Source organism: Caloenas nicobarica, chromosome Z (genome assembly GCF_036013445.1).
Source record: "Caloenas nicobarica isolate bCalNic1 chromosome Z, bCalNic1.hap1, whole genome shotgun sequence".
NCBI lineage: Eukaryota > Metazoa > Chordata > Aves > Columbiformes > Columbidae > Caloenas > Caloenas nicobarica.
Window position 1 is genome coordinate 74,895,324 of NC_088284.1, and position 22,418 is coordinate 74,917,741.

Below are 22,418 nucleotides of genomic sequence, written 5' to 3' on the forward strand. Positions count from 1 at the left end.
ATGAGCGTCACAGTAGTAAGAGCTTGGTCCTGAGATTATGAATCCAGGGAAAAAAAAACGTTTTCTCATTGCCATACATATTTTCTTGGAAGGTGCATGTCCAATAAACAGAAAACAGATGCTGCTGAATATTTGATTACTTTTCTCACCCCTCAGCATCCACGAATGTTTTATAATTAATGGGCCAAGAAAAAAATCATTCTATCCCTGTGCTTTTGAAACAGCAAGAGATGGGTCTGTTTAATGACCTGTGACAGAGGACTTTTATATGTATAGTTCCTTTTTTTGAAAGGGAAAAAAAAATCTGACTGAAAGTTCATTGAAGAAAAGGGTAGGCAGGGAAGAATTCAGGCTTGAGGTTAATCATAACATTATTTTACAGGCATGGAACTTAAAAATAGGAGGAAAATGTCTAATTAAATACAATGAAAAATAATGCTAGAAAATACTCTAAAAGAAAATACTGCCAGGAAGGCTTCCTATCTCTTCCTTTATTTTCATTTTATTCACTTATTTCAGTCTCTTTCTTCATAGTCTTTCTCCTGAGCCTCTTTCTGACATTGCCATGGATCAAATGCGCTGTCTTCCAGAAACAGCACCCAATGCCACAGTCTTCAAGCCCAGAAACAACGATTAAGACTTCCAAGTTTTGTTGTGAACATGAAGATCTAGACTGTCACAAGACTGCAGTGTGCAGCAAAAACATTCCTAAGAGTCCAGCCACTGCTGCCTGTGGAGAGGTTGACCTCTCTCAGAAAGTAAATTATTAAGGGACAAATTTCTTTCCAAAACCTTCTGAACAGCATTCTCTCTATACTATTGAATGGAGCATAACATAAATACAGCCATATACAGTCAAGGATTTTGCAATGAAAAAAATAGATTTACTTGAACTGTTCCTACCAATGCAGTTAAATGGGCAGAATTCATTGCCCAGACCATCAGAAAGCCTTGGGTACAGACAATTTCTGAAAACAACCCTCACACCTGTTGACGTATCAATGCAGAGCAGTGTGCTTCTGACAATCTGAGTTTTAGCTTCTCTGTTCTGCTGCACTGCCAGGAGCATGGCACCATACTGCAGAATGCGACTGTATGGAAACTTCTTACTTTGCAAAGTACCCAGATGCTAAACCGACGATTAGTGTTAAGACTGTCCTCCTGGGGGAAAGGTAGTCCCTAATCTCCTGTCTGAACTCTCTAGTTCTAGCTGGTGCTGTGTGCCTGCAGGGTCAGATGACCCACAGTGACATCACAATGGACTGTGAGTGACATCATGAGTGATGTACTGTGATGTCACATCCCTCACTGCTTATATAGGGGCTCCAGCAGAGCCTGACCCAGCTTGGCTTGTGCTTGGACTCCTGACGAGCAGCTTGCGAGGTCTGGAGGTCTGAGCGAGGCTTCTCGCGGTGCTGGGTGGTGCTTTGGGGGCTGCTGGCAGCAGCTCTCGGTGCCCATTCCAGAGCCATCCTCTGTGTTTCCTGGCCCTGCCTGGTTTGGGCAGCCGGGCACTGCAGACACACTTGCAGCAGCGGAGGTGAGCTGTGTGGGGAAACGTCCTCCAGGCGAGGGGCTTGGGGAGCCAGGAGTGTGCAGCACAAACATGGCTGCCGAGGAAGAGCAGAGCTGTCCAATCTGCCGCAAAGCTCAGAGGGACATCGCCTTCGTGCAGCCGTGCCAACACCAGTTCTGCCTGGGCTGTATCCTGCGGTGGGCAAAAAAGACATTAGATTGCCCACTCTGCAGCCAACAGATGGAGAAGATCAAGTTTTCTGTGCGGGCAGAAGATGACTACCTGGAGCACGTCATCACACCCCCCGCACAGCCGTCAGTCGCCGGCAGCCAGGCAGACAGAGCTCCCAGCCCCCCGGCCAACAGCAGCCCCCATCGCCCCACGGCGTCCCCTCCGCCCTCTCCGCAGGGTCCGATCCTGGAAGAGCAGGACACTGTGGGGTCAGATGCCACGGCTACTGTGAGTGGCCTCCCACTCTTGGTCTGGGCAGCACTTTTCCAGACACACCAGTATCTCCTCAACCCTGTGCTGCCCTGGCTGCGCTGGCAGCTGGAGGCCATCTATGAGGAAGAGTGGTGGCTGGCAAGGGCAGCAGAAAAGATGATCCTGCACGCCCTGTGCTGCTACGGGCTGGACGAGGGGGCCGTGGTCCAGCGGATGCAGTCTGGCCTTGTGGAACAGGCAGCGCCGCTGGTCCATGGCCTCATTGACATCATCGAGCAGCGGTGCAGCGAGGAGGCCTGGAGGCTGCTGTGGTCCTACGCTGCCAGAATGATGGATGACAGCTCTGCAGCCAGTCCCAGCCCCACCAGCTCCCGGAGAGGGACTCCCGACTCCAGCCTGGCCTCCTCCAGCAGCTCTGCAGGCTGCAACATGGAGGAGCAGCCCAGCACATCGGAGGCTGCCCTGCGCAGGGATCCCGGCCGTGTCCGATCTGTGCCCATCCCTGCGCAGCAGGAGCAGCCCCAGGAGGAGCCGGGGCAGGCGGTGGCAGCAGGTCCCTCTGCCCAGGGCTGCAGCCGCAGCCCCTCCGCTCCCGGCCGGGGCAGGGACCGCTCGCCCGGGGGGCCCCGGCGACCTCCGAAGAGGAGGAACCCCGGCCCCCAGGACTCTCCCAAGCCCTGCAAGAGGCCGCACCACCGGGGACACTAGCAGGGCTCCATTAACTCTTTATTGAAAAATAAAAAAAAAAACCAAACCTCTTTCCTGACAGTCTCTGTGTGCTGCTTTCTCTCTCGTTCTTCTGGTTCTTCTGCCTTTCCCTGCCCCGGCCTGACCGTGGGGGCACCAGCCTGCTGGGGGGCATGGCCATGGGCCCCCACAGCCCCAGGGCCATGTTGGCCGTGTCTCCTCCCCAGGAAATGTGCCTAAGTGTTACCTGTTTGCATATACCCTGTTCACTCACACTTTACTAAAATCCTATAGCTATGGTGCAAGGAGGGCTTTGGCAGGTAAGTTTCATGTTCTAAGCTGAATCCTACCAGCACTAGCTTTGAGAGTAAGTACAACGATGGTTCAGTTGGGTTGGGTTAGGTTTAACTGTTTTTTGACCGTGAGGTGCACACCTATAGAAACTACAATGCCATCAACCCAGCTGTCATCTTGCTTCTCCAGAGCCTTTCCAAGATCATTGTACGGGTATTTTGAGGGAGATATCTGCTGGGTTTGTTTCTCCCTGCTTTGCTTTTCAAAACAAACACCTACAGCCAGAAAGCACTTTCTCTTTGCGTAACATTGTAGGATTTGTCATCTTCTAGGAGCTAAACCCAAGCATTTTCACTCCTGTTATTTTCCCACCAGCCTTTCTGTATTTATGTAGTGATTCTACTGAGAGGTCTGCAGCAGCAGGGAACAACCTCTACCCTGCTCTTCACTCCCATCTAACAGCTGGTTGCCACTGTTCAGCACTGCTGAACCACTTCTCTTGCACAGCATTTTCCAGCAAGAACTCAGTACCCGTCACACTTTCCAGGAACATGAGGACCGCCAGGTTTTTCTACCCTTCCTACCTTCAGAATGAGCAGGAAGATCTTTTGCAAGTGCCGGATCCAGGAGCAGCCTGATTCCAAGCTGTATCAGACACAAATGCAACCTGCAATGTGACTAAACCTGCCAACCACCTTCACCTCAAAATCTCTGCTGCTCTGAACACACTGGTTATCACCACTTCTGGCCTTGAACAAGTCTGTATTATTTCCATTCCTTTTTCTTTAGACCATTCCTTCAGACCATACTCTCATACAATCTACAAATACTGCACACAACAATATTTGCCCAACTCAAAGGGAGTGCTTACCACAAAATAGTTTGATCATTAATCTTTACTTCAATTAAGTAGCAATACCACTAACTAGACTGTTTACCTTTGGACAGAAGAAGGCTCTACCCAGCTGTGTTCAGAGGAGAGCAGTGTCTCTAGACTGGACAGAATAATTCAATAATCCCTTAAAATGAAGATTTCAACTGTCTGCTTAATGAAGTAATGAATCACAGGAATAACTGAGAAGAAGAAAGCCTTTTAATCTCGGGTAAGAGCTGGGCATTTAAGGGTGCAGTTGTCTTTAAGCTGAGATCTTCACTAAACACTGGACACAGGGTAAGCTATTTTCTACTCATAGAATGGACCCCAGACACAGATTGTTGTAAGGACAGACTGTTCGGTGGGTGAGAGACCTCTCTGACATCTCAAGAGCTGCTGAGAAGCATGCTCTCCTGCTTTCAGGTGGGATAGACTTAATTTTACTCCTAGCAGCTGGTATAGTGCTGTGTTTTTGATCTAGCATGATAATGTTGATAATACACTGATGTTTTGGTTGCTGCTAAGCAATGCTTATACCAAGTCAAGTACTTTTCAGCGAGGAGGCTGGAGATGCACATGGATCTGGGAGGTGGCAAGGTCAGCACAGCTGACTCAAGCTGTCCAAAGGGATACTCCATACCATATGATGTCATGCACAGTATAGAAACTAGGCAAAAGCAAGCTGGGGAATCGCTGCTCAGGGATGAGCTGGGTCAACAGGTGGTGAGCAATTTCACTGCATCGCTTGTTTTGTATATTCTATTTTTTAAATATATTTTTCCTCTTCCTTTGCTGTCCAATTAAACTGTATGAGTAAAACTCATGAGTTTTACTTCTTTAATTCTCCTCCCAGTCCCACTGATTGGCTGTGTGGTGCTTAGTTGCCAGCTCAGGTTAAACCACAACACATGTATAGAAAAAAGCAAAGCTTCTATTTCTTTGTGGCTATTTCTGATCCAGCTTCTTTGGTGTCTGGGTTAATTCTTACAAGTAGAATCTGTGTTTCTACCTTTAGCTATGCCTGGTGTCAGAAGAAGTGTCACGGTAACTAGCAAACAGCACGAACATGTCTCAGGCATGTGAGAGGTGATGGAGTGCCCCTCTCCACTTGCAGACGTGGGTTTTGCATGAGGCTGGTGTATACAGTGCTCAGGGGCTTTGCAGTGGGATGAAGCATATGGCAAATTGGGCTGTGAACAGCTCCAGGTAAAGACTCCCCCGTGTGCAGCAGGACATGGGGCGTGAGGGACAACACAACGCTCACAGGCCTGTCTGCAAACTCATAATACCTGCAGGTCCATCTCTGCAAGAGGCAATGCTGGGTGCTTCAGGCGAAGGTGCTGGACCTCACAGACCTCATCCCACCCTCTCTGGTTTGTAAAGGTAGCATCAGCCTGATTTCTGCATAGGAGCAGAGTAAAGCTAATGGCCAGACATGAGCTTAACACCTGAAGGTCTGGGTTTAACAAACCATGCAAAATTACTGAAGGAAAGAAAATTACTCCGAAAGCAGTTCAGAAGTCTTAAGTGAGAAGTAGGATAATATGGGAATAGGAATATGAGAAATGGGGCTTCTGGCTGAACTTGTACATACCAGCAGAGACTAGATGACAGTAAACCTTAATGACCATGTCTAGTGAAGATGCCTTAACTGTCATCTACTCATTTTTCTAAAGGATTAATAATCAGCGCTACAAATACAGAGCTGGGGAGATGAAAGGTAGTTTTCAAAGGCATTTGCGTCATCTAGGAATCACACTTTTATGGATTTCCATAAATGATGAGTATCTATTCCGCTCAGGGCCGTAAAAAAAAAATCTTCCTCAATAGTGAATAACGAGCATCCCTGAAAACAGACACCCACAGAAATACAGGCCCAGAAATACTTGGCCCAGTATTCTCTCAAGATATTTTTAAGCCTCAGGCAATATCTCCATTTCATCAAATGCTCTATTCCCCTCCCCTAGTTTAACCTCCAATGTATCTATCTGTCTAGTCCACATGGTTTTCATTATACCTTTAAAGGTTGACAATGCTCTTGGGCTGGATGCATGAATAATCAAGGATTCGGCATTGCAAGAGAATGCCAGAAATGACTCACATTTAAGGCAGTTTGGCTTTGTTTCCAATGGAAAACTGTAGGCATGACACCATCCAGCTGTGGGAATGAGCATCTAGTGCTGTTGTTCTTCAGCTGGTGGAATCTGCAGGCTGAGAGGCAAGAGACAACGCCTGAGATAATATGATGCAGGTGAGTAATTCTCTAAACTGCCAAAGGGGATACAGGCTATGGGCCAGGTGGGTGAAAAATGAAAGAAAGGAGGATCAGCTCACATGAAAAATCATAGGAATTGCACTGACTGTCAAGAAAATAGCTAACGCTGACTCATACTCATCAACTTCCATGAACTTTCCAGAAGCAGGAATGTTATGGGAGAAACACCAAAGCCGCCATTTGATTTCCAAACAGCAACCGAAAGTCCACTTTCATCACAGTACTGAGACATTCTGGATAAGAACTAAAATTGAGGAAGTTCTGCATCCTGCATTCTGTTATTATCTTCTTCCTGAAGTACAAGAAGAAGTGTCTGTCATGGACAGCAGGGATTTTAAAGTGTTGTGAAGGGGAAACAGTCAGAGAACTGTCCTGTTAGCTGGGAAAACAGGATAAGAGAATATTTCATGAGCTTCATAATGGTTTGTTTGGTAAGAGTTTGAAACTGGTGACAAATTTAAAGCAGGTGACTTTGATGGCAGAAACATACATAAACATTATTTTACCAGCTATCCTCAAAGGCAGCAGTGGCACAGACAGAGACCTTAAAATGTACTTCAGGGCCTGAACTGCTGCAGAGTACTCTACCTGTAGAGCTCCTACAAAGCGAAGTTTATATATATTTTTAAGGTATTTGTTGGTGGTGTTGGTTTGGTTTGTTGTTTTGGTTTGGTTTGGGTCTTTTTTGTTTTTTGATTTGTTTTTAACTGTTATCCACCACTATGCAGTACTCAAAAGTAGGATAACACATTACTGGTACACTTTAAGAATTCTAAAAGTTAGTTTATTTGGGAACTTCAGCAAAATACCTTTCATTAGAACTGGACAGGATAAGAAACTAGAGCTATGGAAAATAACCCTGTTAATGAGAAATATGTTCCATATCTATTTTAGTGGCAACTGATTTTTTTGAGGGTAAAGGTATTAATTTCACTTTAGAAACCCCTCAAGCCTTTTAACCTTATTGACTCCTTGAACTATTCATGACACAAAGTGTTACTTCGAGTTTTTGCATGCAAGAACAGGAAGAGGAGTCCCAAAGGGCTCCACTGAAGCACCACGATCTCAGAGAAACCTTCAAGATGGTGGTCATGCAAAACAATCCTGATTTTGCCTACTCCATGGGGAATGCAACGTAGCAGTGCAATCAGTTAGCTAAGCAACACAGCTCCAAAGCAGAAATTCTCAGGATAAGGCAAAACAGATTCGTCAGTGGACAAAGGATTCACATTGCCCTGCACATTACTGAGTCAGGAGCTGGCTGCAGGAACAGGCTTTTACAGAGGTCAGTCCTGCAGACATTATGAGCCTCTAGGGAACCACATTCCTTCCAAATATCATTGCTTCACCTACTCCCTGCCGCTGCCTTCAACGTGTAGGTGCAGCCATTCCTCTGTGACTCAGCCTGTTGTAAGACCCAGAGAAAGAGAGAGAGAACAGGGACTGGGATAATGCATGGGACAGGGAAGGTTATGTGGGACAGAACTTGATTTCTGCTCACTGGGACCGCTGCTGCATAACTCAGCAGTGCAGCTTTTCACTGCACCACGGCAGGACATGTGCCTTTCTAGCTTGGAGCAGCTGGCAGCGTGGTTGTGTGCAGCCAGAGGCAACACTTGTGTACGGTGGCAAGGAGCAGACGAGCAGGAGCAGTCAGAGAGTCAGACCCCAGACTTCAGTGGAAAACAGATGTTAGCAGCTGACAGGCAGCCCAGGAGGCTGCTCCTGCCCCTCCAATGGCTCTTCATCGCAGAATCTCAAAGCATGTTCATGAGGAGCAGCCTCGCAACAAACATCAGGTGAACTCAGGGCCAAACACAGCAGCTGGCCACAGTATCACCAGGTAGGCAGAAAAGACCAGCACTCAGAAGCAAATCTGCTGTCACGCCTGCTCCAGCCGAATCAGCTGTGTAAAACATCCTCTTACTCATTTTTAAGTTACAGATAATGCGGCTTGTGGCTGCAAAGTGTCACAATGAGATAAAGTGTTGCACAGCACTGCCTGGCAATTTGGTTCCATCTTCCCACTAACAAGGTGAAGAGGCACTTCTTTAGGGCAGGTGCTGACAAACGGAACTTCTCATGTCATTCTCTACTACGCTTTTAAGTAACATACAACACGGAGAGAGAGTTCAGAAGCTAAAGAGTTACACAAACACCAGCTAACAGTTTTTCTTTATGGCCTTATCAGAAAAAGTGTGGAGTGGCAGGGCAGGAGTCTGAAAGGTTTAGAAATCATAGTCAGCATCTGGACGAAGTGGTTTACCCTTGCTTCCCACCCCACCTCTCTCTTCTGTCCTGTATAGTGAAATCATTGATGGCTCCATGGCTGGGCTGGCTCCAGACCCCAAGACTGCCCAGCGTTGAGCTCCGTGGAGTTGCAGCAACACTGACAGTCAGAAGGCCATGGAACAATACTGATAATCTTGTAGAAATGACACATGAAAAGAAGGCACTAACAGACACTTGCATTTCCTGCAAGTGTCTCGGTCATTTAGGTAGCTTCAATACTTTGAGGCCATGTGATTTATTGTGTAACAGGGAAAGCTGCTGAACTGATCATTTCCATTTTTATTGACCAAGAAGCTAAACGCATTCTCAGGGCTAAGGTTGTGCCAGCACTGGGTGGTCTTAAATACTTCAAAGTCTGAAGAATAATTTGCCTTAAAGAACAAAATATTAGGCTTATTCCTGGTTTGCCAATCAACTTTTTATCCAGCATTGTCTATATATTTCTTCCACCCTGGTGTCTTTCTACACTTTCAAACTTTTGCAGTCATGCATACTTCATTTCCATTACAGAGGAAAAAAATACAATATCTGTCACTGTCACAAACAGAAGAGCTGAGAGCTAAATGAAATAGCTACACAGAGCTTTACTCAAAATCATTAAAAAAGAAATCCAGGCCAACCACGATTTTAAGTAAAAAATAATGCAATACTTCTTTGCTGTGCTACTTATTTCTTGATCTTAATTAGCACACAGAGTGACAAGCATCTTTCTTTTGCAAGGTATTCCAAATCCTACTGAAAAAAAAGGAAGTCTCTAAGCCTGCTCAACCTCTCAGATTTGCACCAAAATTTACTTAAGGTAGAAGGGGGGTTTAGGCACAGGTGCCCCTTTGCTCCTCTCTTTTGTCTGTCATGTGAACAGAGTTTATTCATTTTCAAGACCCAAGAACTTTTCCAGGCTGGAACAGAGCCCAGGTTTTCTTTGCTCTCCATCTGTCTGGAGCAGAAAGGGTGAATGTAGAGGGAATGCAGGAGCACACTGAGTGGTCTGCAGAAACCAAGAGACTGCTTCATGAGACTCCTCCTCCACCCACGCACAATACCTGCACAGCCCAATGCAAAGAAAAAACTAGTAACATTTATCTGTGAACAGAGCCACATGGCAGGAGGAACAGCCTGGCTCCAGGATCACTCAACCATTTTGGACACAGGGCTATTAAAGGCACCTCTTTTTGTTATACCACAGCCTGTGCTTCCAGCCCTCAGGTATGACAGCATGGTCTTGACCTTAAACTCTTTGGTTAACAGGAGCTCTTTCAGCGGTGGAAGACAGAATCAGACACATACATTTCCTGACATTCCCGTCAAAAGAAAACTCAAGGTCACACTTGACCAGTACAACAGAAGCGGTGTTTTTCCAATTACCCTTAGCAGGCACAGTTCTGTTACATCTGTGATGCACAAACACCACTCAGGTTTCTGACACTCTCATCCAGCAAGCCAAGACCTCGCTGGCACCCACTCCTTGTCCTTGAAAACCACCTTTACCAGTCCTCCTTGGTTTCTATGTTTGAAAAGAAAGCTAGACAAAGCAATTTACATCCTGACTGTGGGTCACTGTTAGACACAAAGAATATGCCTACATCTTGGAAAGTAGCATAAAGCTCACCACATTAAGGAGATGGCCATCCCGTGGGAAGTAACGGACCTACCAACGTTCTTTAAGCAAAGCAGGAGCGCGATGTGTATGCTCTAAAATTGCGGCATGAAAGGATGGCTGCTGTGAAATCACAGTGTATCTTGTTTCTTAACTGGCAGCATTTTAGTGTTTCAAATTATATATCAAGAGAAAAACGCATTCTCGGTATTTCTACCAGAGCTGAGGCATTTTCTGATGCCTTTTGCTGAGGAGGTGAAGCTTCCTCAGCTTTCACTGGTTTTTGGTGTCAGGCCCTCTTTCCATACTGGTATTGCCCATTAGAGAAAGGGGCGGATGAAGGCAGCATGCCATGTGCTGTACCCAGACACACTGAGATTTCTGCAAACCATTTGCTGAGGGGCATTTATTCCTCTGAAAGATTTAAATGGAACAGGCTGGCCCCATTAAATCTGATAACCGATCATTGTTTCCCAGCAGAAACTGACTCTGAAAGACAGAAACCAGTTTAGTAGGGAAATAATTGTCCTATTTATATTCTAGACAGAACTCCTTAAAATTCTCTTTGATCCAGGGATTTTTTATTTAAACTCCTTCTTTATATGTATAACCTTGATGTCACTTACACCCTACAGATCTCTTTCTGCAATACTATTTAACTTTCTGTTTGAAAGAAAAGCCTATTTTCTCAAAATGCTGCTGTTATAGAGGATGCACTTTGGGATAAATGAAAGTCAAATGGCTTTTGAGTTTGTGTTTGTAACATTTGCTGACAAAATTCAATTAAGAGCTGTATATATAAATGCTAAGGCACTCAGTTATGTTTAAGCTAGTGTGACTGTATAATCCTCTTATAGTCTAGATAATTTAATAATCACTCTACTAAATAACCGTGCTTCCTTCCCCACAGGTAACATAGCTGAATCCTGCAGTCCATAGACACAGGATTTAACTGGTTTGGGGGTCTTAAACTGAAACAGAGTTGGAAAGATGCCACTTTGGAAAAAGTTATCATTTTTGGACAATATATTTATCATCTGAGACTTAGCAGACACCTATGCAGAGATCGCTTTCTGCGAAAGGAGTTCTGTGAACAGAAATAACACAAATTAAATTAGTGCACTGAAGCTAAAGAGGACACGTTCAATCTCATCTTTCAAAAGTTCTTCAAGAAGTCATTAAAAAGAAGTTTTACTTCTCTTTCTTTCTTTTTTTTTTTTTTCTTAAATCCCCCTAGGGATGGCTAGGAAAATATGACAATGAATTCCCAAAGGTAGAGGCCATCAAGTTCCATTCAGAAACAATAAAAAATATCGCTGCCCATGAGAATTATCCTTTTGAAATCCACAAGCTCTTTAAAAAGATGGAAAAACTAGAGAGTACGTAATCCAGTCACACAGTATCTGATGTCATTCACTTGGGAACAGGCACCAAGGGAGCTGGCAGCTGCCTCAGGAAGCCATGCACCAGTTATTGTAGAGCTGTGCAAAATTTAAGGGTTTATATTTTTAATGTAAACTGGGGTTTTAAAAATGTTTTCCAGAGAAACATCTCTCTACAGACTTTTTGTACAGACTGAGAGAGCGAGTCTCCTTTTTCCCTCCAAAACTAATGGACAATTTTAATCCCATCTCATTCTGTCACAGTGCCCATTCATGCATGCAGAGGTTTCCATAATGCAACATGGCTCTAGGAGAGCAGTAAAGACCTCGGGAAGTTTCCCCGTAACCATAAATGCACTTCTATGGCTCAAAGGATGGATTTATGATTTGAAACTGACTGTGGTCTGAACCTCCTAAACTGAGCCTTTCCCAGTGTTTTCTCAGAGGAAAACACCAGAAGAACGAAGAGACCGACATGTTCAGCCTGTGCAGCACATGGGGAGTAACACGGAGCAAAGAGACATGAAAGCAATGTCAGGAAAAGAGAGGTGACCACTCGTGAAGAATCAATAATATATAAGAGACTTGCAGTACTTTTTGTGATGGAATTTTCTAATTTCCTTTCCAATTCTTTTAAACTTAAATGAAATCCAAAGGAAAAAAAAAAAAAAGCAAACCACAACAACAAAATACCAAAACAAAAACAAAAATGTAAGAATTTTTGCCTTGGAAGAGAAAGTCTTTAAAATGGGGGAAAAAAACATTTTATGCATAAAGTATTTACCATTTGAAGCTGAGAACGCTATTAAGTGGAGACCGTTCTCTGACAAAAGACTCCCATGCACAGAGCTGACTCTATATACTCTGGATGCCAATACGTTTTTTTCTCTTTCAAGTAGAAATACTGTTTTCTACTTTTGAATTTCACACTGTAGTGCACTACTAAAGTTGTGTGTTTGCAATTCTTATATCTAATTAATACTTAAATATTTTTTCTCAACATTGCAGCAGCTGGCATTGTTTTACACTCTCACCCCAAAGAAGTGATAAGTTTCTGGTCTTCACAACTCTAGATAAAACTCAATATATCAACAACACCAGATTGAAACCCTGGAGGCAGGCAGAAATAGAAAGATTTTTTTAAAGCTGTGAGTACTTAGTTCACGATCTTTAATAACTTGGGATTAGCAGTCTTCAAATAACTGAACTAGAAGTGATCAGCTGAAGTGAGATTTTTAAAAAGATGAGTTTATGCAGTGAATTATTTAAAAAGCAGGTTCCATTACTGCTTTAAATAACAGCTCAGGTCTCTGAGCAGACATCCAGATAGCTGCTTTGTTGGTTATGTGAGAGAGGCGTGGATAAATGAGCAGCCATTTAACTTAAAAATTATCAAGGAATTCCAAACCAATAAGGGTGTAGAAGGTATAGAAGAGAAAGGGCTTGAGTGAATTTGTTTCATAGGAAAGGAGTTTGCTGCAATGTATTAAACTTTTGTTTCCTTGTCCGTAATCCCTTGCAGTCCAATGCTTGGTAAAACTTCCTATTTTCATGTCTCTAGTTGACATTTATGCCTGTAATGTGACTGACAAACGCTTGGTAGCCTTTAACTATGGGTTTAAAATTAGCAACACAGTGTTGGTAAACTCTGAGTGAATCAACTCTTTCCATTTTCATTGTTCCTCAGAAATAAAGATTGAGGATGAAAATCTACCAAAACTTTGTAGTACAAACTAGTAGAAGAGGAAAGTCTTTTAAGCACCATGGGCAGGGAGATTTGTCGACAGTGAACATGCTCCCAGTAAGTCCAGGCTGGTTTTGAAAGGGGCCAGGTCTGAGCTGAGTGGAGGATGGAAGAGGCTGTTTGCAGCTGTGTCAGAGAGGGACTGAGGACAGGCATGGTGGAAAGCAAGAAGGAGTCATGGATTTGTACCTATTACTGCACAAACCATATGGCAGAGCAGGTATCTCGTAGCCAATCCAAAGGGAAAGTATTATTATTAAAAGGTTACTTGCCCCGAGGGAGACTTATTAGGAACATTTGCCAAATGGAAGTGGATGGTTGGACCATGCCCAGACGCAGTGATGGAGATCGCTATTGCATCTGTTGGCAGCTTCATTCCTGTGATGGCCGGATGCCCAAGCGAAACATCACACGGGGACATAATTCTCACAGCAACGCTGTCACTTACTATTGCAGAGTGACCAGTGGTCTCATAAAGAGAGACAAAAAGTGCTGACTCTTAGAAAGGCCGTTGATTCTTCCAGCAGCCATTCCTTCATGGCTCTGCATAAAATGTTAATGCCATGACATTTGGTGAAGGCTTAAATCATCCTAATGAAACAGGAACAGTTACTGAGCTAATTCACCCCAGCATGTTCCACTGCAGATCTTTCGTCAGTGGCTTTAAGATAATGAAATTATAATAAGGAAAATGTGTCATTTTGCAGTGAGATTTAAACATACGCAATTTTATCTGTTTATTTAAGTACTTGTGTAGTCCCCGTCGCATATTATCTGAAATCAGCTCTGGTGTTTAGAAACAGAAATTATTTGTATTTCTTTCACAGATCTTTTTTCTCTTTAGAATGTAGGTGAAATATTTCAGAATTACTTCAGTGAGGAGAGAGTCAGTGACAACAGAATTATCCCTAAATATTCAGACACTTCCCCAAACCACTAAAAAACTATAGTGGGCTGGAAAAGGACATCCTATCATGATTTGAGATAGCTTTAGTTTCATGCAGTGTATGATGAAGCAGAACCATGTGGGTAAGTAAAGGAACGAAGCCTGAAAGAGGAAAAGTCAATAAGGTGAGGTTTTGCTCAGCCCCTCTGAACTTGCACAAAACTTTTGACAAATTAATGCATTCACGTGGACAAGTTAAAAACTGGATGCATTTCTGACAATTGCTTCAGTGATGTGTAAGGTAACAGTTCTTGCATTGTATTTAAAAAGATGCCCTTGAAGTTCTCCTTTTGAGTAAGAGATGAATAGACTCCTATCACAAGACTTTTCATGCCGAATTACTTTGCTCTTAGTAGGGTTTGTATGGGTTTGAGGGGTTTTGTTGTTTTTGTTGTGAGGTTGGTTGGTTTGTTTGTTTGTCTTTTCTATGCAAAAATACACTTCCAGAAATTCTTCAGGGCACTGGTGAGATGAGAACGTGGGAAATCCTACTGAAAAGGTCACTATTTATCAAGTAATAGCAACTGTTACAACAAAGCTTTTTTACAAAAGTCTTTGGTATAACAAGTTCCTAATTGGAAACCATAAAAATTTGTGGAGTAAAAACAGGTGAAGGCCCCTCCAAAATAAAACCATCATAGTTTTACTTCCGGCCATTTATGATCCTCTTGGTAAGTCTGCATGATTCCTATCTGTGAAGACCAATGCCAAATAAATGAACTGAGAAAAGACAGCAGCACATAAATGTGTGTATATGTGTTCATAAGTGGGAGTCTCCACACTAGTTTTACATATGTGTGTGTGTTTTTATATATATACATGTATATATATATGTATCAATGAGTGCATATATATGCATTTGAGAGTATGTGTTTAATTCAAGTTACCATTGTACATACAGCTGTATATCATTATGGATATCAAATTTTCTTACAGAAATTTGCTCTAAGAGTGGGACATGTTAGGAAATAACCACATGATTGCTACATAGTTCTCAAAGGTGAATGTTTAATGAAACTGCCTCAGCAACCTAACAGAACAGTTAAAGGAAGAGAAGTCCAGTGGGCTACAGTAAGAGACAAGGGAGAACATGACACAATAAATCGGTGTCCACGTCATGCCACCATGTCATGCAATGGGCACTAGTTTATGTTGGCGGCACTACTGCTGTAGGCATTGCCTTAGCAGGAAGGGATTCTTTCTACAGTAAACACAGAGTCCATTAAATGAATTGCTGTGGAAACAGATGCTCTGCTTTTCACTCATAGAGTGCTGAAATTCAGCTTTCCAGAACAAGTGGAGGTACGGCAAGTACACAAGTAATACCAGTTTCTGAGATGATCCCGTGGGGCCGTCTGCTGCACAGGTCAGTGGCATCACCTCAGACACATCAGGTCCACAAGCTGCACACCAAGTGTGTGTCAGAGTCAGCAGAGGAGACAGAGAAGGAAAACAGAGCACAGTGCCTAAGTCAGTTTGACCCACCAATCCATACCTGAAAATCTGGGTCATTCTTTTTCATTCTGCCAGGCACATATCTGAAAAAAACATGGGTATGTCTCTCTCCATCCTCCCACAGCTCCCATTGTTGATCTCCCTCTCACTCAAACTGGTGAACCTTAAATCTTACTTAGAAGATGAGATCTTTAATCTTGGACCAAGTGAAGCATCTTTTTTGATCTAGGACTTACAGTGAAAGAATTAAATTAAATCCCTGCCTGCCCTGACCTAGGTTCTAAATCTCACAAATTGCAAATGTTCCCTCTTGATTTACTTCCATGGCATTTATCAGAAAACAGATTGTTTTCTTTCTACAAGCTTAATGTCCACCGGCTTCACCCCCAGCATCCTTCAAGATAGTGTTTAGATGACTCTGTAAGATTTTTGTATCTAAGTGCTGCTCTGCTGTGTTTTAACATCTTGTTTTAATTTGCGAAAGGGTCACTGCTATCCCACAGCCTTATAAGAATTTCAAAGCCTTTTGCAGAGTAACTAGAATAAGTATGAACGCCCACATTTGCCCAAAGGCATTAAAGTCCTCACTCAGGGAAACCATGTACCAGCCATGCCAGATTTGGAACAGAAGTTTTACTGCCTGCATGAACATACCACTTGATATATGCCTACACTCATGCAGCAGCTACTAGTGCTGCATGACTCTGGCCATGGAGATAAACAGAAGCTACGTGGACATTATTCATGCTCATGTTGTCAGTTTTCAGTCTCTGACAGCACGCTGACAAGTGAGGTTTTCGAAACCCGAGGCTGGGAATAGTTCCTTCTTGAGAGTCTGTAATACAACACTCAGGTGCTGTAAACTCAAGTAGTTAGACATTTATAGAAACGGAAACTAACTTTTAGTCAGACTGAATTTAGATTTAACACATCTGAGATGGCTGCATCTGGTCAGTCAAATTAAGCCTTGTATTAATAAGACAGCAGATTGAGTCACAACAGAACAAAGTATCTAGAAATCATGATAGCTTTTGAATAGGAACCAAGTTTCTATTGTTTATTTTTGGTTTGGGGTTTTTTCGTTTGGTTGGTTGGTTTGTGTTTTTAATCTTTCCTATGCACCACAAGCCACAGCCAGTTTAACTTGAGTGCAGTCATTTGTGTCGGGATGAGAGAACCAAAGCTGATGAAGAAGTCTGAGCAAGCAAACCAGGACTGGAAGGCACTGGGGGAATCCCTCTTCCCATTGCCGCAAGGTAAGCCTCACTCCCAGCCTTGCAGCAGCTTCCTAAAGCCCTGGTTCAGCACTCCCTCCTGACTAGGCAAAGCAGTTCAGCACCAGCTAAGAAGCAACATAATCCCACATGATTCAACACAGAGACAGGCAGTGCAAAACTGAATTCTTCTAGTGGAGTCCACAATTGCCTATGGCACTCTGCATGCTGCACACAGAGGATGTTAGCTTGCTCAAGCCAGGGAGTTTAATGAGACAAAGTTAGCTTCTGACCCTCTGCAACTGTCTTCACCTAGGAGACAATTGCCTTGGGATACACAGTGAGGAAATACCCTTTTAAAGACTGGTGATACTTCTCCTCCCATATTTTTTTAACAAAAAGTTATAAAGCATCACTCCTGAAAAAGTAATAAATAGCATAATAATAATAAACATAATTAAAACCATGACGACAATTGGAGAGGGAAGGAATACAGATGCTATATCCTAGTTGCTAGATGATGCAGAAGTTAAGAAGGTTATCTAGATGAAGAATGAAATTGCATTTTCCATTGCTTTTGATATTGGAGATGGATCTCTATTACCAACAACCTTTGCTTGCAGAAGAAGTAGATGAACTGAATATCTAGCAAATGAAAATTGTTCATGTACACATACAAAACTTAGGTTGAACTGTGGACTTGATTAAGTGCCAGAGCACCTTCTATGTGTGGGTGCTGGAATAAATTGCTGTTATAGTGGAATTCAGTCACTATAGGTCACATTTCATCTGTCACATGTCACGTGTCACCTATCTGGACTTCTGTAAAGCCTTTGACACAGTCCCTGCAACATCCTTCTCTCTAAATTGTCAAAGTATGGATTTGATGGGTGGAATGTTCAGTGGATGAGGAACTGGCTGGCTGGATGGTCGCACCCAGAGAGTAGTGGTGAATAGCACAATGTCTGGATGGACACCAGTAACAAGGGATGTCCCTCAGAGGTCCATACTGGGACCAGTGCTGTTTAAGATCTTTATAAATGACAGACAGTGGAATTGAGTGCACCATCAGCACATTTGGAGCTGACACCAAGCTGAGTGGTGCAGCTGACATGTCTGAGGGACGGGATGCCATCCAGAGGGACCTGGACAAGTTTGAGAAGTGGGCCCATGCGAACCTCATGAGGTTCAACGAGACCAAGTGCAAAGTCCTGCACCTGGGTCAGGGCAACCCCCGCTATCAATACGGGCTGGGGATGAAGGTACTGAGAGCAGCCCTGCCGAGAAGGACTTGGGGATCCTGGTGGATGGAAGACTGGACATGAGCCGGCAATGTGAGTTTATAGCTCAGAAGGCCAATCATATCTTGGGCTGCATCAAAAGGAGCGTGGCCAGCAGGTGGAGGGAGGTGATTCTGCCCCTCTGCTCCGCTCTGCTGAGACCCCACCTGGAGTCCCGTATCCAGCTCTGGAGCCCTCGGTACAGGACAGACATGGACCAGTTGGAGAGGGGCCAGAGGAGCCACCAAGATGATCAGAGGGCTGGAACAGCTCTGCTGTGAGGACAGGCTGAGAGAGTTGGAGTTGTTCAGCCTGGAGAAGAGAAAGCTCCAGGGAGACCTTATTGTGGCCTTTCAGTACTTAAAAGGGGCCGATAAGAAAGATGGGGACAGACTTTTTAGCAGGGCCTGTTAGGCTAGGACAAGTGGTAATGGTTTGAAGCTAAAAGAGGGGAGATTCAGGTCAGGCATGAGGAAGAAGTTTTTTACAATGAGGGTCATGAGACACTGGTCCAGGTTGCCCAGAGAGGTGGTGGATGCCCCATCCCTGGAGACATCCCAGGCCAGGCTGGACGGGGCTCTGAGCAACCTGATCTGGGTGAAGATGTTCCTGCTCATCACAGGGGTTGGACTGGATGACCTTTGAAGCTCCTTTCCAACCCAAACCATTTCATGATTCTATGATTCCATGATGATTTCAGTGTTGCCTTACATGCAAGACACAAAAATGCCTCGAGGACAGGTGTTAACCAAGCTGGAAAGGAAATGAATCAGTCAGAGGCTGGGCCTCCTCATCACCCAGGAGCCTGCTTGTTAGACTCTGTGCACCCACAGGACATGCAGAAGACATGGACAGACTGAATGTGAACAATAACTCAGACACATCATAGAGTGTAACAAGGGACAAGAGCTACCTTAACTTTGAACATTTCTTTTGTTAGAGGCATCCCTTAATGAAATTCAGATTTGTGCCCATGACTGTCAGGGACCAGACAGTTCTCCCACCCAAAGTCTTCATTCTTTCTATTACAGAACTCTGGTAAAAGAAAAAAAAAACAACAACAACAAAACCCCACGTATTAAGCTTGAGGACACTTCAGATCTAAATTTGTGGTTTGTCCTATTTTAGTAGTTTTCCAACATTAGCTTTTCAGTCCAAAGTCTCCAGGGATTCAATAATAAATGCAGAAAGTATTTTAAAGCTCCCGAAGCCTTCCTCTTTCTATTTTAATTTTGTAGACTGTGATATAGCTACCCACAAATAATGACATGTGACGTAGCAAGGAATAGCTGCCTTCTCCTGCAGTGGCCCTCTGCTGAGCTAAAAGGATGAATAATGCAAAGTAATAAAAATACAACAACTTCAGGGGGAGGCTGTATCTAAACTGCAGAATCCAGAAGTGCAACCCAGTTCCTGGGTGGAGGTGTGATTCTGACTATTTCAAACTGTTTGGAGTTGCAAAGCCTCCTGCCTCTCCATGGGCACGAACACCAATTCAGGTGGGAAGGGAACCCATCTCTGCTTTCACTGGAGTGAAGGCTGTGGTGCTCGGGAGTGGGACCTCAGTTGCTCCATAGAAATAAAGAGCAGTGCAGCTGCAACATAAACTTTTTAGGTTGGAAAATACTTGCAAGTATGTCACATATCTGTTGCATACTGATTGTTCTGTCTATGCATGGCATTTGTAAATAAACATGGGAACACATTTGCAAATGACTGTATGTTGAAAGTAAAGGCAAAGTGGGTGGGCAAACCTCAGGTTCCTGCAGCTGAAGAGCTCTACTGTGGTTGTAACTAATACACCAGAAATGGACCAATTTTGTGCCATTTATTACCTTCATCAGACTCAACCAAGCCTGAGTGACTGTTCAGCATTCATGGCTAAGGCAATGAATGGCCTTTGGCTGACAAGAAAAGCAGATATTCAAAGAAGAGCAAATGTGTTCTAGTACATGGGTGTTTATGCTAGAAGAGAACCTTCATAGAGAAACATTTTCTGAAATCCCAATTGGGCCACTTGCACAGATAGGGGCTAGAACATTTGTTCATGGTAATACAAAATACTAGATCAATTAGCTCCACATTTTCAGCCTGAAGGTACTGTTCTCAGCAACTAAGCATTACAAAACCTGCATTTCAAAAAAAACCACAGTTGCTTGTATAGGACCGTTGGAAAGTACATGTTTCTCTAAGACTGTTTAGATCAGCTCTCATTTTCTGCCTCAGTCATGGGAGACATTTAGCAGCAAAACTGCATTCAGCTCTGGGACCTCCAACATAAGAAAGATGTGCACCTGTTGGAGAGGGTCCAGAGGAGGCCACAGAAGTGATCAGAGGGCTGGAGCAGCTCTGCTGTGAGGACGGGCTGAGAGAGTTGGGGTTGTTCAGCCTGGAGAAGAGAAGGTTTCAGGGAGACCTTATTGAGGCCTTTCAGTACTTAAAAGGGGCCGATAAGAAAGATGGGGACAGACTTTTTAGCAAGGTTGTTGCAAGAGGACAAGAGGTAATGGTTTTAAACTAAAGGAGGCGAGACTCAGGCCAGACATGAGGAAGAAATTTTTTACAATGAGGGTCATGAGACACTGGTCCAGGTTGCCCAGAGAGGTGGTGGATGCCCCACCCCTGGAGACATTCAACTCCAGGCTGGACGGGGCTCTGAGCAACCTGATCTGGGTGAAGATGTCTCTGCTTATGGCAGGGGGTTGGACTATATGAGCTTTGAAGGTCCCTTACCCAAACTATCATAGGATTCTGTGATTCTACACCAGTCTGCCTTGACTTGGAAGACTTGTCCCCAGCAGTGTCTTTAAAATTTCTGCTTTAAAACTTGATGCAAACTTCCAGGTATTTTCTAATCAGTTAATTTACATAACAATGTTGTTATGTTTTGTATTGGCTTTGCCAATAGAACCCAAGACATCTTATCCACTGTCTTTGCCAATAAACTTACGTTAAGCGAGTAACCGACCAGATTCTTTACACATCTTTTCTTGTTGCTTAACAAAGAGAAAAGAAACTGCAATCTGGTGAAAAAGCTGGAATCTGGGTTAGGTCATTCATTGGCCCTGCTCGCATTTACTTCAGTAGCCAAAGAGGAGATAAATTAAATATAACTTCTTATGGTCTTGACTTTCCTCAGCTTACTATCACTATCACTTATTTAACACTGGCTGTAATTTAGCACCAGAAATCTCTTGCATGGGAATCACAAAAGGATAAATACCTGCTTCTGTCTGCAAGCTGCATTTTCAGATTCTAGAAAGTATTTGTTCCTACTTCACTATATATTCCAAGTCTTCTTGAGGAAAATCATGCTTAGCTGTAATCCTAACTCAGATTTAGCAAGGGCTTATGAAACATTTCTTGATATTTTGATCAAAAAACCTCCAGCTCAACACTTTCCAGCAAGTTAGGGTGTAATCTAAATAAATAGTCTGTTTTAAAAAGGGTATTCAGGCAGTCCTTGTAAGATGTAATAGCTGGACAAGGATAGCACGGCAAAACAGATGCCCCAAAATGAATGCATGACTTTTGCTGGGGATGGTATTTGGATGGTTTACAGCACGAGGTTCTTGGCCAGCCCCAGTGATCCTTGGGGCTGTGGAGGCTCAGTGAACTTCTCATACCCCAGAGACGACACAGGTGCCAGTTCATAGCTAGTCCCTTTTTTATTCCTACACTGTTTTCATCTGTACAGTACAAAATGCTGTGTAATATTTAATAAGAATGCCATTAATACAGTGTTATTTGGATGCTAAGGCTCTTTTTTAATTGACTTGCTGTCTAGTGACCTTTAACTGTGTTTTTAAAGTCCTGAGTTGCATCTCATTACCAAAAGATAGAAGGAAATGAAGGGGAAACCATTAGAGAAAAATGATTAAGGGCTTGGGGAAGAGATTAACAACATACACATGAATTTGACGGTCCTTCAAACACCTACTAGAAAACCAGCTGAGGCATTTTGTTTATTACTGACTATTAATACTGTTGCTATTGCAGCTGGACTCAAGAACTGCTGAAAACTATTGAGGGTTTTGAGATGCCCCAGTAAGCATTTTTTCTTTAAAGGCAATTCCACTTGATTTGTTCTGAAGAATGAACTGAGCAGAGTGGCCTTGCTGAGTGCTATGCAATTTGGCCTTTTGATTATGTGCTTGAAAAAAGGTAGTGCTATAAAAATAGGTAGTGTAATGCTGAGGTTAGCCTTTTTTCCCTACGTGGAACATGTCTGAGCCTCAAATAGCACACTGAAAGAAAGCTAATGATATTGTTTGACCCAAAGCATGTGCATCTCTGATGCATTTTGTACACCATACAGAGAGATGCAACTACAATTTCCTCTCCACTTGTACATTTTCCATGGTAGGGAGGAATTTTCCCTTAGCGATTAGAGCAGGGATGTTTGCATTTCATTCTCA